Below are 16,542 nucleotides of genomic sequence, written 5' to 3'. Positions count from 1 at the left end.
ATGGCTTTTTTGGGGGGGGTGTTGGTTATTTGCCTGTTAGACATGGCATCTTTGGCATAGTTCTCCCTAACTTTTTGACTTCAACCCTGCTATTTTTGGAAGCTCTGTATTGGGTGGCTCTGTATTTGGTGGCTCAGTCTTTGGCAGCTCTGTCTTTGGCGGCTCTGTCTTTGGCAGCACTGTCTTTGGCGGCACTGCCTTTGGCGGCTCTGTGTTTGGTGTTTGTCGGCACAGTGTTTGTTGGCTCAGTATTTGGTGGTTTACTGTTTGGCAGCTTACTATTTAGTGGCTCACTATTTGATGGCATACTATTTGGAGGCGGATTACTGTTTGGCAGTGGCTCACTATTTGACAGTGGCTCACTATTTGGCAGTGGCTCACTATTTGGCAGCGGCTAACTATTTTGCGACAGAACACTATTTGGCAGCAGCTCACTATTTAGCAGATCATGATTTGGCAGCTCACTGTTTGGCGGCTCTGTTTCTTGCACCTCGCAGGACACACTGAGCATCTGCCCATTCCTTAATTCTTCTAGTCTACATGAAGCTTCAGCAATGTCAGAATTGGTACTAAAAATTCAATAGCTACAAGACAAGCCACGGAAAGGAGGCGGGTGTTAGCTTTTGGGAGGCATAGACACCTGCCGCCACCCACTCTTTATTAGGGTCCATTATGGTATTTCTAGACTTCTTATATTGCAAGGTAGTCAGATGTGTTCACCCTTCATTCCTACTAGTTCTGGGCAGAGCTAAGTGACCAAAAAACTGTGCTACGGGAAGTTCCATAAGAGGCAGAGTGCTTTAGCTTGTGGTGACATTCACGCTGATTTTTAGCGCCAGATGTTTCTCCCGCGCTGGAAAATCAGCGCAAACAATACCATGCACAGCACAAGAAGGCACTGCTTCTTTCTGCCGCTCGAGTAGATAGTCTACTCGAGCATCAGTTTCCTAAACACGAACGGAAGGCTTCTCAACGCAAGCGTTCTCGGCCATCTGCGACCACCCGCATTGGGAAATCTGGCCAGGAGGTGGTCTGGAGTGAGGTATTCCTCACTCACACTTGCCAAATTAACATTGGTATAAGAGAGCGAGGAAATACACTCTGCTCTATGGAGCTGAGCTTTCCAGAACTCCGTTTGCTCTGCAGAGTCTGGATAACTCCACGAACGGAGCAGAGTTTACAGCCCAGGCCTAATTACTACTTCCAGCTATGAGGGCTTTTTTGGAGAGGGGGTGTTGGTTATTTGCCTGTTAGACATGGCATCTTTGGCGTTGTTCGTCCTAACTTTTTGAATTCAACCCTCATATTTTTGGAAGCTCTTTATTGGGCGGCTCTGTATTTGATGGCTCTATCTTTGGCAGCTCTGTCTTTGTCGGCTCTGTGTTTGGCGGCTCTGTGTTTGACGGCTCTGTGTTTGGAGGCTCTGTGTTTGGCAGCTCTGTGTTTGGCGGGTGACTGTTTGGCAGCTCTGTGTTGTGCAGGTGACTGTTTGTAGGCTCTCTGTTTGGCAGCCTTTTCTTTAGTGGTGCATTTCTTTTGATGGACATCATAATGCTGTTATTGCCTCTACCTGAACCTCTATTTTCTTTTTTTTAAAGACTGCTGTCCTGTCTCTGAGGTAAGCCTGTCAGCACTTATGGTCTTGTACACATTAGTTTATGTGCTAAAAAAAGTAATACAAGTATTTATTTAAAAAACATTTGCAGGAAAGTTCCCCTTTTTGCATAGTTACCCCCCACTTTCTGCCGGACATCTGATGCAAACTGACTTGATGTGCCCTGGGTCCCTGCCAAACAGGTTCCTAGGGCCTGTGTTCTTTCCCAAAGCTGTAAATTTGGACCCACAATTGGCACATCCCTGGCCACAGGTAAGCCCCTTGTAAAAGGTACCATGAGTACCAAGGGCACTGTGTCAACGGAAGGCCTCTAAGGGCTGCAGCACTTATTGTGCCACCCTTAAGGGCCCTGTACCTTATCACCCACTCACAGAGAGTGTGGCCTGCGTATTTTTTGTGCAGAGAAAAGTGAAGAGTCGACATAGCTTGCATCCCAGTGCGCCATGCCTGCAACCCACTGCCTAACGCCTAGGTAAGTCACCCCTCTAGCAGGGTGCACTAGCCTTAAGGTGAGGGCCCAGTGACATGAGCCCTGTGCCTCTGCCGTATCTAAATCCATTCTCAGACACTGTAAGTGTAGTAAAGCCACAAAGAGTATATGGTCTGGGAGTTGGTCATTACGAACTCCACAGCTTTATAATTGCTTTACTAAAAACTGGGAAGTTTGGTAGCAAACTTCTCAGCACATTAAATTCACACTGATGCCAGTGTGGGATTTTATGTAAAATGCACTCAGAGGGCATCTTAGAGACGCTGCCTGAAAATCTACCAGCCCTGATGCGGTTCCTGAATGGCTGCCCGCCATTTGCCACCACCAGACATGTTTCTGTACCTCTGGGTAGAGACCCTCTGCTCTCGTGGTTCAGAAACCAAGCCCATCCTTGGCAGAGGTGTCATGCCTCCTCGCCCAGGATGGACTGGGTCCACGAAGGAGAAGCTTCAAAGGCCTACCGCCTTTGGGAGCTGTCCCTGCCTTTTGCTGCCCCCAGCAACTGGCTCACCCCAATTCTAGCCCTCACTTTGGGCAGGAGAATCTGTGGGAAAACCAAGCTAGGAAGAGAGGTGTGTCCACCTTTGCCAACCCCACCCCTCAGGTGGGGAGGCAAGGTGAAGCACACATCTCAGTCCCCTCCCTCATCAAGATGAGGGAACCCAGTCAATCAGGGAGAGGCTCATGTCCCCTCACACTGGAGGGTGGCATAATAGAGGGTATACCCACCTCAACGGAGGGACTCATTGGTCCCGACCCGCACACCCCTTTAAACGCCCCTAACTCTAGAATTTAGGGGAAACCATGAACCTTCCCTCCTCGGATTGAAGGAAAGAAGGACCGAAGAGCTGTGCTGACCCAGGAAGAAGAGGACATGTAGTGCTTTGACCCTAGACCTACCGGCTTGTCCCGACTCCAACCTGCCTACAGCGAAGAAACTGGAGTGTTCAGCAGCCATCAGCCCCACTGAGCCCAGAGGACCTGCACTGCACTCCCCTTACAGACTTTGTCTCCCGTGAGCACTGGATTTGTGCAACAAAGACTCCAAAACCAGAATCTGGAATCAGGTGACTACAGGATTCTGCACCACTCTGCACCCGACGCCCACAGCCCGAGTTTGAGTGGCCCAACACCACAAGGACGTCTCCCCAGGAATCCTGACCTGGGATCTAGCGATCCTCGACCTCCTCAGGCTTCAAGAAGATGCCTGCAGCCTCAACCTGAAGGGTCCCCCTGACCACGACCGGAGCATGGACAGATCACGTTTCCACAGAAAAGTGACCTTTTTTTTGCAATGTGCCTAGCTGTGGATTTTGGGGCCTAGATCACTCTGTTCCTAGGGATCCTAGCAAACCTGTACATTTTTGAAAACTAGATACCCAGGGGAATCCAGGATGGGGTGACTTGTGTAGCTATCACCAGGTTCTGTTACCCAGAATCCCTTGCAAACCTCAAACTTTGTCAAATAAAATATATTTTCCTCATCTTTCTGTGATGGAAAGTTCTGGAATCTGTGGAGAGCCACAAACGTCTACACAACCAGCATTCCTCCAAGTCTCCCAATAAAAATGGTACCTCATTTGAGTGGGTAGGCCTAGTGTCCACGACAGGAAACAGCTCAAAACGCAAAATTGACGCATCACATTTTTCCACAGAAAACTGACCCTATTTTTGCAATGTGCTTAACTGTGGATTTTGGGCCCTAGCTCAGCCGGCACCTAGGGAAACCTAGCAATCCTGTAAATTTTTTAAGATTAGACACCCAGAGAAATCCAGGATGGTGTGCATTGTGTGCTCTCATCAGGTTCTGTTACCCAGAATCCCTTGCAAACCTCAAACTTTGTAAAAAAAACACATTTTCCTCACATTTCTGTAATGGAAAGTTCTGGAATCAGTGGGGAGCCACATACTTCCACATACGCAGCATTTCCCCAAGTCTCCCGATAAATATGGTATCTCTCTTGTGTGGGTAGGCCTAGTGTCCGCTACAGGAAACGGACAAAAACGCAACATGGACACATCAAATTTTTCCACAGTCAAACTGACCCTTTTTTTTGCAATGTGCCTAGCTGTGGATTTTGGGGTCTAGCTCAGCCGGTATCTAAGGAAACCTAGCAAACCTATGCATTTTTTAAAACTAGACACCAAGGGAAATTAAGGATGGGGTGACTTGTGTGGCTGTCACCAGATTCTGTTACCCAGAATCCCTTACAAACCTCAAAAATTGTAAAAACAACCACCTTTCCTCACATTTCTGTGATCAAAGGTTCTGGAATCTGTGGGGAGCCACAAACCTCCTCCCAACCAGCATTACCCCACATTTTCTGATAAAAATGATACCTCACTTTTGTGAGTAGGCCAAGAGCACGCAACAGGAACCGACCCAAAACGCAACGTTGACAGATATTTTTTTCCAGTGAAAACGGACCCTTTTTTCGCAACATGCCTAGCTGTGGATTTTGGACCCTAGCTCAGCCGGTACATAGGAAACCTAGCAAACCTGTAGCTTTTTTAAAACTAGACACCCAGGAGAATTCTGCTAAACAAAATCACATTTTCCTCACATTTGTTTGGGATTACCGAGCCGTTGCTTGCATCGTGTCCTGTGGGCACCGCACTCCGCACCGCCTCGCTTCACTCTGCCCGGACGTCACCGACATCGCCGCTGCCTGACCTGAACATCAAGCAGCTCCGTCACCTGCACTGTGACCTGCCAGCACTGTATTGAGCACCGCCGCACTCGGCATCGTAAGCCTTGGTCTCACCGATGCCGTTGGACGACCATCACCGTGCTGCTGCTGAGGGCACCGCACGCTGCACTCCTTCCACTTCACAGTGCAACCATGATGGTTGCCCCGACCAACTCGTACCAACGGGATCGGCCGGAACGAGAAAGGTACTGTCTACGAGTCTGTTGATGCTTTAGCTTGCCCGTACCGATGCGGTCAGCTGGAACTGTTAGACTCTGTCTTTTCCAGCATCGCGGTAGCCACGGACAGAGCTACTGACTCAGAAAAACTGTGTTTTTGAGATATTTCTGCAATTTAGAGGCTATCTTGCAAAGTAACTACTTTTACAGTATTGTATATTGGATTTTTGTTGTATTTGGTCTTGTTGATTTAGATAAAGATTTGCTTATTTTTCTAAACGTGTGTGGTGTCCATTTGTAGTGTTTTCACTGTGTTACTTCATGTGCACGCAAATGCTTTACACACTGCCTCTGAAATAAGTCTGTCTGCTCGTGCCAAGCTACCAAGGGGGTGAGCAGTGGTTATTTTAGAAGTGTATCCCCCTTACCCTGACTAGGAAGAAGGGTCCCTACTTGGACAAAAGTGCAAAACATTGCCAACTAGAGACCCCCAATTCTAACAGGCATGGTATCTCACACAGAAATGTGAGAAAAATGTGATTTGGTAGCTAAATTTGATTTGAGGTTTGCAGGGGATTTTGGGTAGAAAAACGTTGGGGTACCCATGCAAGCCACACATCCTTGGACCCCCAAGTGTCTAGTTTTTAGAAATGTATGGGTTTGGTAGGTTTCCCTAGATGGTCGCCGAGCCAGGGATCAAAAACACGAGTGTCCCCCTTGCAAACCCAGGTTGTTTTGTGATGGATAATTTTGATATCTCCACAATTTGTTTTGGGCCCCTCCTTGTTGCGGTCACTTGGCCCATCCATACAAGTGAGGTACCATTTTTATCGGGTGACATGGGGAAACACTGAATGGTAGGAAATTTGTGTCGGCCCAGTGATCCCACAACTTTCCCACACAGAAATGTGAGGAAAATGTAATTTTTTGTGTGCAAAATTTGAGGTTTGCAGGGGATTCTGGTTAATAAATGTTAGGGGATCTACACAAGCCACACCTCCCTGGACTCCTCCAGGTGTCTAGTTTTCAGAAATGTCTGTGTTTGGTAGGTTTCCCTAACACAGGTGACTCCTCGCAAACCATGTCTTTTTGTGATTGATAATTTTGAAGTCGCCAAAGTACCACCCATACAAGTGAGGAGACCTGTGGAAACACTGGGTGGTAGGATATTTGTGTCGGCCCAGTGATCCCACAACATTCCCACACAGAAATGTGAGGAAATTTTTTTTTATAATTTTTATAATTTTTTTTTATAATTTTTTTTTTAGGTTTGCATGGCATTCTGGGTAAGAAAACGTTGGGCAATCAACGCAAGCCACACCTCCCTGGACTCCCCCGGGTGTCTAATTTTCAGAAATGTCTGGGTTTGGCAGGTTCCCCTAGAGGGCGCCAAGCCCGGGACCAAAAGAGCAGGTGGGCTCCTTCGCAGAACCATTTCTTTTTGTGATCGATAATTTTGCAGTCTCCACAGTACGTTTTGGGCCATTTCATGTTGTGGACCCTTGGCCCACCCCACTATGGAGCGAGCATTTTTATCAGGGGACCTGGGTGAATGCTGGATGGTAGGAAATTTGAGTGGGCTTGGTGGTCCAACAACTTTCCCACACAGGAATATTTGAAAAATTTCATTTTTTTAGCAAAATGTAAGGTTTGCAGGGGATTGTGGGTAAGAAAACCAAAAGGGAGAGCCACAGCAAGCCACACCTCCCTGGACTCCCTCTGATGTATTGTTTTCAGAACTGTCTGGGTTTGGTAGGTTTTCCTAGATGGCTGCTTAGTCCGGGACCAAAAATGCAGATGACCCCCTTGCAAAACCAGGTTGTTTTGTGATTGATCATTTTTTATTCCTCTATAATACAATTTGGGCCCTTACCTGTGGCGTGCCCTTGGCCCACTCACACAAGTGAGGTAGCATTTTTATTGGGAGAACTGGGGACACACTGGGTGTTGGATATTTGAGGGGGTTTGGGGTTCCCACAACCTTTCCACACAGAAATGTGTGGAAAACATGATTTTGTTTAGCAAAATTTAAGGTTTGCAGGGGATTCTGGGTAACAAAACATTGGGGTATCCATGCAAGTCACACCTCCTTGGAGTCCCCCAGATGTCTAGTTTTCAGAAATGTCTGGGTTTGGTAGGTTTCGCTAGATAGCCCCTGAGCCCGGGGGAAAAAACGCAGCTGACCTCCTTGCAAAAACAGGTTGTTTTGTGATAGATATGGACCCCTGCGTTTTTTGTCCTGGGCTCGGCGGCCATCTAGGGAAACCTACTAAACCCAGACATTTCTGAAACCTAGATATGTGGGGGAGTCCACGGATGTGTGGCTTGCGTGGATCTACCAAAGTTTTCTTACTCCAAATCCCCTGCAAATTTAGCCAAAAAGTCACATTTTCTTATCATTTCTGTGCGGATAGGTTGTGAGATTACCACGCCGGCACAAATTCTCCACCACCCAGCGTTCCCCTCAGTCTCCTGATAAAAATAATATCTCACTTGTGTGGGTGCCCAAAGCAGAGTCAGCATAAACTCTTATGAAAAAAAAACTGCCGTTTGGACCCACTTTGGTTCTCCCTCAGTTTTTCTTCTTTTTACCTTTTTAGGTTCTCTGCTTTGGGCACCCACAAAAGTGAGGTATCATTTTAATCAGGAGACCGAGGGGAATACTGGGTGCTGGGAAATTTGTGTCAGTGCGGTGATCGCACAAATTTTTCATACAGAAATGTGAGGAAAGTGTGACTTTATAGCTAAATTTAAGGTTTGCAGGAGTTTCTGGGTAATGAAATTCTGAAGGATCCATGCAAGCGACACCACCAGCCAAGCGCCATCCATGCACACCACCAACCAAGCGCCATCCATGTACACTACCAGCCAAGCGACAGACCACACACACCACCAGCCAAGTGACAGTCCACACACACTGCTAGCCAAATGACAGTCAACTCACACCGTCAGACTCTACCCTACCCATTTTAATATTTATCTTCAACTACTGGCGAAACTCGTGGAGGCTCGGGGTTTAGGAGTGGTCTCCTATGCGGATGACATTCAGCTTATCCTTGCCTTCCAGGAGGACTCACGTGTGAAGTTGAGTCCTTTCAATTTGTGTCTGAAAGCAGTAGTCGAATGGATGAATGAAAGCTGCCTGAAGCTTAATTAGGTAAAAAACGAAGTCCTCTTTTTTTGGCACCAAGATATCCCCGGATGCTAGCAACTGGTGGCAGCTTGAAGTGGGTGCTCCCCCTCGCTGGGCACCTACTGTTACAAACCTTGGAGTAAAATTTGACTCCAAATCAAGGCAATTTCCACCTCATGTACTGCTACACTGAAGTCCCTTAGGAGGATGATCCACCTTATCCCGGTGGACTCTCGTAGGACATTTGTCCATGCATTGGTCACAGCCAAACTTGACTATGCAAATAGTTTGTACTCAGGCCTTCCTGCATATCTAATATAGTGTTTTCAAACTGTGCAGAATTCTGTTGTGTGCTTAATCCTAAAGATTCCCCCTCAAGCCTCTGTGTCTAAACATCTTTGTCTATTCCCCTTTGCCAAAAGAATCCAATTTAAGGCTCTTGTTTTTGCTTTCAGGGCCCTTATGCAAAAGGGTCCCATCTAGCTCTGGAAGAGGTTTAAGCATCATTGCCAAGTTAGATCCTGGAGATCGAATAATCTCAAGCTTTTTCAGTCACCTCCCATTCACGCGGCTAGAAGAGGCGGTAGATTCTTGGTCTTCCTTGCTTCCAAGCTGTGGAACGCTCTTCCCCTTCACTTGCGCTGTTGCCCTTCGAAATCCATTTTCAGAAAATATCTTAAAACCTTGTTGTTTGATTCTTGCTTATAGGGCACCTTACTTGTTGACTTTAACCTCTCGCTTCCCTATGTGCCACTAATGCAGGACTCCTCTTTAGGGGCAGCTGTGTGCTTTATAAGTTTCTTGAATTGTATAGGTGTGAGCATACTAGTTTGCGCACAGCAAAAGTTCCAATCCTCTGCCATCAGCGGTGGGTCTAGTACCTCATTACACCTCTCCAGGGCAGGTTTTAAGCTGACAGGTCTATCAGTTTTTGTTAAGCCCCTGATGTATAGTGCTGGTCAAAAGCACGTGAAGTGGGCAACATGTATGAGACTCATCCAGGAACTGCATTGCTGCACAGAGACAAAAGTATGTAAGCGTCAGCAGTGAGGTGGGGCACAGCATATGATAGAGGTTATCCAGGGAAAGAAAGGAACCCCAGGGCACTGTGCACCCAAAGTCTTTAAACCAACATGGTGTAGTAGAGCTTATGCCTTAGATTCAAGAGTGACAGACATGGACGGATGGAAGGATAAAAGGATAAAAGAAGCAATGGGAAATACAAGGGAAGTTTGTTGGGTCTCGTACCCTGTAGGCACCAGGCCCTCGTAGTGCAAAGAATCGTATTAAATTCCAACCGTGCTGTACAATCTCGCAGATGTGGCAGGCCAGCATGCAACGGGATGGGATTAACATCATCATGTTCCATTGCTAGGTGTGAAATGTAGTCATGAGGAAGGCAATAATAATGAGCAAAATGTGCCTGTGCACACAAATAATAGAGTTCTAAGTCAGGGGCCTGGAATCCACCCTGTGCATATGGTAAGGTTAGCATCTCCCACCGTTTTCTAGGTTGTTTTCCTGCCCATGCCAAAGTTATTATACGCGTTCTAAGCGTTAAAAAAAGTGCCGCTGCAGAACTATGGGGTTATTAATTAAGAGGTATAAAAACGTTGGCAGTGTAATCATTTTCATGACAGCGATCCTATCCGCTATGGACAGTAGAAGCCGGGACCACCTTTTAACCTGATCAGTAAGTTGGGAGAAAACTCTACCGGATCACTGACAGAATATTGAGGAAGAGAATATCGACCTGCCAAAATATCGATGAAAAAATATAGAATGCCAAAATATCGAATCCCTTATCTACAAACAGGTAAGTACAAAAATATTGAATGCAAAATATCGTTGTAAAAACATAGAGGTGCCGATTCCGATCCTGGAAAAATTTTCCCCGTACGAATCGTATCCGGATTTTTTTCCGTACGAATCGTACAAGTACCGTACAAACTGGCAAGTACGATTCGTATGGGAAAAAGTCCATAAGAATCGCATTGGGAAAATTCCCCCACACGTCCTCGGGTCGGAAAAAGTGTCCGAAACGTTCCCGGACGATTATCCGTACGAATCGGAAAAATGAAGTCCGAGCGTGCAAGTACGATCTGTCCCGTCCGTCCGAATGTACACCCGTATGGAAAAAAGACCGTCCGGAGCGAACTTCAATACCAACCATGGAGACATGTGCCCGCATACGTACGAGACGTACCCCCACCCGTGTAGTGTATGTACGAGCCGTACCCCCACCCGTGTACCCCCACCCGTGTATGTACGAGTCGTACCCCCACCCGTGTATGTACGAGTCGTACCCCCACCCGTGTATGTACGAGACGTACCCCCACCCGTGTATGTACGAGTCGTACCCCCACCCGTGTATGTACGAGACGTACCCCCACCCGTGTATGTACGAGACGTACCCCCACCCGTGTATGTACGAGTCGTACCCCCACCCCTGTATGTACGAGTCGTACCCCCACCCGTGTATGTACGAGTCATACCCCCACCCGTGTATGTACGAGTCGTACCCCCACCCGTGTACCCCCACCTGTGTATGTACGAGTCGTACCCCCACCCGTGTATGTACGAGTCGTACCCCCACCCGTGTATGTACGGTGCGGACCCCCAGCGCGTACATACACGGGTGGGGGTACGTCTCATACATACACGGGTGGGAGTACGACTCGTACATACATGGGTGGGGGTACGTCTCGTACATACACGGGTGGGGGTACAACTCGTACATACATGGGTGGGGGTACGACTCATACATACACGGGTGGGGGTACACGGGTGGGGGTAAGACTCGTACATACACGGGTGGGGGTACACGGGTGGGGGTACGACTTGTACATACACGGGTGGGGGTACGTCTCGTACATACACGGGTGGGGGTACGTCTTGTACATACACGGGTGGGGGTACGACTCGTACATACACGGGTGGGGGTACATCTCGTACATACACGGGTGGGGGTACGACTCGTACATACACGGGTGGGGGTACACGGGTGGGGGTACGACTCGTACATACACGGGTGGGGGTACGTCTCGTACATACACGGGTGGGGGTACGTCTCATACATACACGGGTGGGGGTATGACTCGTACATACACGGGTGGGGGTGCATCTCGTACATACACGGGTTGGGGTACAACTCGTACATACACGGGTGGGGGTACGACTCGTACATCCGCGGGCTCTGGGGGGGGTTCGGCGCATACCGGGCCCCCAATTCCGCTTGCATCGCGCCGTACTTCGCTTTTCCGGCACTTTTTTGGTGCCGTAAAAATATTGCCGTCCGGACTGGTGTTGGTACGATTCGTACTTCCTGGTTCGTGAAATGCAGCCTGCATGCGTCCCGACGTCACGTCGGCGCTGTCCCGGATCACATTGGTATGTGTTTTTACAGTCGGTCGGTGTTTTTTCCGACTCGTACGGAAATGGTGTTTCCGTACGAATCGTACTTGCAAGTTTGTAGGGTTATTTTACCGGGTACGAGTCGGACGGAGAAAACCCTCCGACCGACGGTTCGTACCCGGTTTTTCCAGGATCGGAATCGGCACCAGAGTTGGTCAAAATATAAAAAATTTGAAATGTCTTAAAAGTAATGTAAAATTCATGAAATAATACATATAATTAACTAAAACATACTTAAAAATACTTAAATAACTTTAGAATTAATAAATAATTAATGTAAGTAAAACTAAAAATGAATACATATATATTAACGTAATATTAATTAAAAATATTCAATATTTTTAGCGTAGGATAGCGGGCGGGTAAAATTTACTATTACCACTCCAGTAAGTGCAATAGTAGGGAAAGCGTTGGATAGCGGCAGGGTAAAAATTACTATTCCCATTCCAGAGAGTGCAACAGTAGGGAAAGCGTTGGATAGCGGGAGGGTAAAAATTACTATTCCCACTCCAGAGAGTGCAACAATAGGGAAAGCCTTGGATAGCGTAGGGGTAAAAATTACTATTCCCACTCCACAGAGTGCAACAGTAGGGAAAGCGTTGCATAGCGTATGGGTAAAAATTACTATTTCCATTCCAGAGAGTGCAACAGTAGGGAAAGCGTTGGATAGCGGGAGGGTAAAATTTGCTATTCCCACTCCAGTGAGTGCAACAGTAGGGAAAACGTTGGATAGCATAGGGGTAAAAATTACTATCCCCACTCCAAAGAGTGCAATAATAGGGAAAGCGTTGGATAGAGTAGGGGTAAAAATTACTATTCCCACTCCAGAGAGTGCAACAGTAGCGAAAGCGTAGGATAGCGTAGGGGTAAAAATTTACTATTCCCACTCCAGTGAGTGCAACAGTAGGGAAAACGTTGGATAGCGTAGGGGTAAAAATTACTATTCCCACTCCAAAGAGTGCAACAGTAGAGAAAGCGTTGGATAGAGTAGGGGTAAAAATTACTATTCCCACTCCAGAGAGTGCAACAGTAGGGAAAGCGTAGGATAGCGTAGGGGTAAAAATTACTATTCCCACTCCAGAGAGTGCAACAGTAGGGAAAGCGTTGGATAGCGTAGGGGTAAAAATTACTATTCCCACTCCAGAGAGTGCAACAGTAGGGAAAGCGTTGGATAGCGGGAGGGCAAAATTTACTATTCCCACTCCAGTAAGTGAAACAGTAGGGAAAACATCAGATGGCGTAGGGGTAAAAGTTACTATTTCCACTCCAAGGAGTGCAACAGTAGGGAAAGCGTTGGATAGCGTAGGGGTAAAAATTACTATTCCCACTCCAGAGAGTGCAACAGTAGGGAAAGCGTTGGATAGCGGGAGGGTAAAATTTACTATTCCCACTCCAGTGAGTGCAAAAGTAGGGAAAGCGTTGGATAGCATAGGGATAAAAATTACTATTCCCACTCCAAAGAGTGCAACAGTAGGGAAAGCATTGGATAGCGTAGGGGTAAAAATTACTATTCCCTCTCCAGTGAGTGCAATAGTAGGGAAAGCGTTGGATAGCATAGGGGAAAAAATTACTATTACCACTCCAGTGAGTGCAATAGTAGGGGAAATAATAATTTAATATTTTATTAAAAATAAATTAATCATTAATACCAATCAAAAAAGTATTCAAATTAATTACCGATCACACAATATTTAATAATTAATTAATTATCAATACCAATACATTTTGTTTAACTAATTACCTATTAATAATTAATTAACAACCAATACATTTTCAATGCCAAAAATTAATAAATACAAATAATAACAATTGCGAATTAATTCATAATAAATTAATTATCAATATACAAAAATTATTTCAATAATTAATTATTTACTATTAAATTACTTCCCACCATATTCTCCTATAAAACAACAACCCGCTACAAATAATAAATTAATACAATTAACATAATTATCAATTAAACAATTAATACAAATTAATTACCAATTAATACAAATTAATTACCAATTAATAATTAATCAACAACCAATTAATTTTCAATACCAATTAATAATTACTTAATAACAATTAAATTACTTCCCACCCTATTCCCCTATAAACCCACAACCCGCTACAGAAGTAAAACGCAAAACTAAATTAAAAATAATTAATAATTCCTAAAAATTATTATTTAATGTACTATAATTAAATTACTTCCCGCCCTAATCCCCTATAAACCCACAACCCACTACGGAATTAAATTACACAAAAATTAAATAGCATAAAATTCATTTCTTTAAAAATATTCAAACATACATTCCAAAATTAATACATACTTTTAACACATATACTAACACTTAAAACACTATAAAAAAAATCAATATTTTTAACAACTATATTATGACTGTTGATATTACTTACTTCTATATTATGTAAATCGATATTTCTTACCTGATTTTCGATATTCTTCTCCACTATATTTTGGCAATTCGATATTCTGTCCATTCTATATTGAAAACTCGATATTATGTCCAGTCGATATTTTTTTTTCGATATTATGGCTGTTTACCAACTCTACCATCCTTATATTGAATCACCAGCTCAGAATCCCTGTGGAGCCAGATCTCTAGATATTTCACAGGACTGGCACATCATTGCAAAGAACACTCTAATTCACAAGGGACAGTGGTTTGGGTCAAACGAGTAATAACTGATTTAGACCAGTTATTACCTGGGTCAGAGTATCGCTAAAACTGCAGAGGTGCTAAGTGAGCATCAGGGCCCCTAACATATAGCACCATATAATTTGCATAAACCAAAATGCTCGGCGGTCACATGGTAAACCGCAACGCCACCGCCGAGTGCTTCTGTCGAAAAATGCACACCTGTGATCCGAGTGCAACAGCAAATAATAGTGAGGATGGGGGACATCCCTGCCTAGTGCCCCTATAGACAGAGAATGGGGCAGATAGAGAGCCATTAATACTCACACAAGCAGTGGGAGCCGCATAAAGCAGTTTGACCCACTGCAAACAGGGGGGATGCCCACTTGCTGCAAAATTGCAACTATATATCCCCATTCAACAGAATCAAATGCCTTAGTGGCATCCAATATGACTGCCGCCACTTCCAGGGTGGTGTCCAACTGGTGAAACAACAAAAAAATGGTGTACAAACTGTGTTGGAGAGTGTGTCGGTATGAAACCTGACTGATCTGGTACAGGGCCGGACTGGCTACCCGGCGTTTTGGTGTGCTGCCAAGCTGGGGGCTGATTTCGTTGCCGGGGACCTGCGTGTGCTTAAAACCATTTGTTTTGCTTTGTTTATTTAGGAACACACGCAGGTTCCCATCAACAAAATCAGCCCCCACCACAGTGAAATCAGCCCCCAGCTCGGCAGCACACCAAAACGCCTGGTAGCCAGTCCAGCCGTGATCTGGTAACACTAAACTAGGAAGGAGAGGCTGCATGTGAGCTGCTATTATTTTAGCCAGTATCTTTACATCTTTACATTACGTTGGCTGCAGGGCCTGGATGCGGCCAACACTCCCACATGCAGCCAATCCCACGCTACACAGGGCAATTGGTTCTGCATGGTGGTGATTGGCTGCAGGGCCTGGCCTGCGGCTAGACCCTGCAGCCAATCCCCTGCATGCAGCCAACCCCAAGTGCTGTCCACAAGGCATGGCGTACAGCCACACCCTGTGGCCAAATTTCCAAAGGCAGCTTACCCCACGCAGCGCAGAGCCTTTGACTGTATGTGGTGGTGGGTTGGCCGCAGGGTTGGGCTCTGAGGAACAGAAGGGGGCCATATGGCACTCTCCCCGAACCTATAATGACCCTGGGGACCCTATACCACAGAGCCACTAATAAAAATTAAGGGGAGGGGGACACGCACATTTTGTGGGTGGGAGGCCCGTAACTCCCCTCCACGGGCCGTTTTGGGCCCAGGTGCCCCATCTCCCAGCAAATTTTAAGGTTGAGTGGGGCACGGGCCCCGATCCCTGTGCCCCTATTGGACCTAGGGACCACATTCCATAGGACCCAGCAACATATTTAAGGGGGAGGGAGCGACGTGCCCACTGCCACAGGCTGATTTTAGCCCCAGGGACCACGTCCCCAGGGCCTGGCCGCATATGTGAAGGAGGAGGGGGCTTGGGCCCCTCTCCCCAGGCCGCTTTTGGCCCCAGGACCCCATTCCCCAGGGCCTAGAAATGTTTTGGCTGGAGAGGGGCACAGGCCCTACTCCCTGTGTCCCTATTGGTACCGGGGACCCCAATCGCCCGGGATGAGCAACATATTTAAGAGGGAGGGGGCCCTTTGCTTCCTTCCACAGGCCGATTTTAGCCCCAGGGACCCTTTCCCCCAAGGCCTGGCCGCATATCAGAAGGGGGGGGAAGGCATGCAGCCCTCCTCCCCAGGCTTATTTCGGCCCAGGAGACCGCATCCCCTGGTACACGTCCATCAATTGTGAGTCTTTTGCCCCCCTGTTACCCAGCCAACAAATGGTGAATACCCTGGTGCCCACCACAGCATCCACCACTTCAGTTGGGGGCTGTGGGGTGAGCCCCAAGACCCCCTTGGCCCCAGCTGGCTTCCGCATCCAGGAGGAGCCAGCATTGCTCCCGCCCACGGGCAGGAGCAATCTGTTCATCTGTTTCCCTGTGCGCTTCACTGTAGGCAGGGAAACAATAAAAAGTCCTCTCCCAGCGGGCGGGATCATTTTTCAAGCTCCCACCCACTGGGATCGTATTTGGGATTTGCTTTAATCCCACCAAACTAGTGAAAATACAGGTTTCCCTGTCTGCGCCAGTGCGGGCAGGAAAACTGCTATGTCCGGTGGGTGGACTCCCCGGGACATAGCCTGAGCCGGCCCTGGGAAATGGAGTTTCCAGGGCCATTAATTGCTCAGCGAGTGGGGCCATGTGTCCCCCCTCCCTTTTGGTGATGCAGCGGGTCCCAGGGGATGAGGTCCTGGGGTCGAAATTGGCCCGGGGAGGGGGGCTGTGCGGCCCAATTCCCCATTTGGATATTTGTCCG

This window comes from Triturus cristatus, chromosome 8 (assembly GCF_964204655.1).
Source record: "Triturus cristatus chromosome 8, aTriCri1.1, whole genome shotgun sequence".
Lineage (NCBI taxonomy): Eukaryota > Metazoa > Chordata > Amphibia > Caudata > Salamandridae > Triturus > Triturus cristatus.
Note: the sequence above shows the minus strand (reverse complement) of the source record.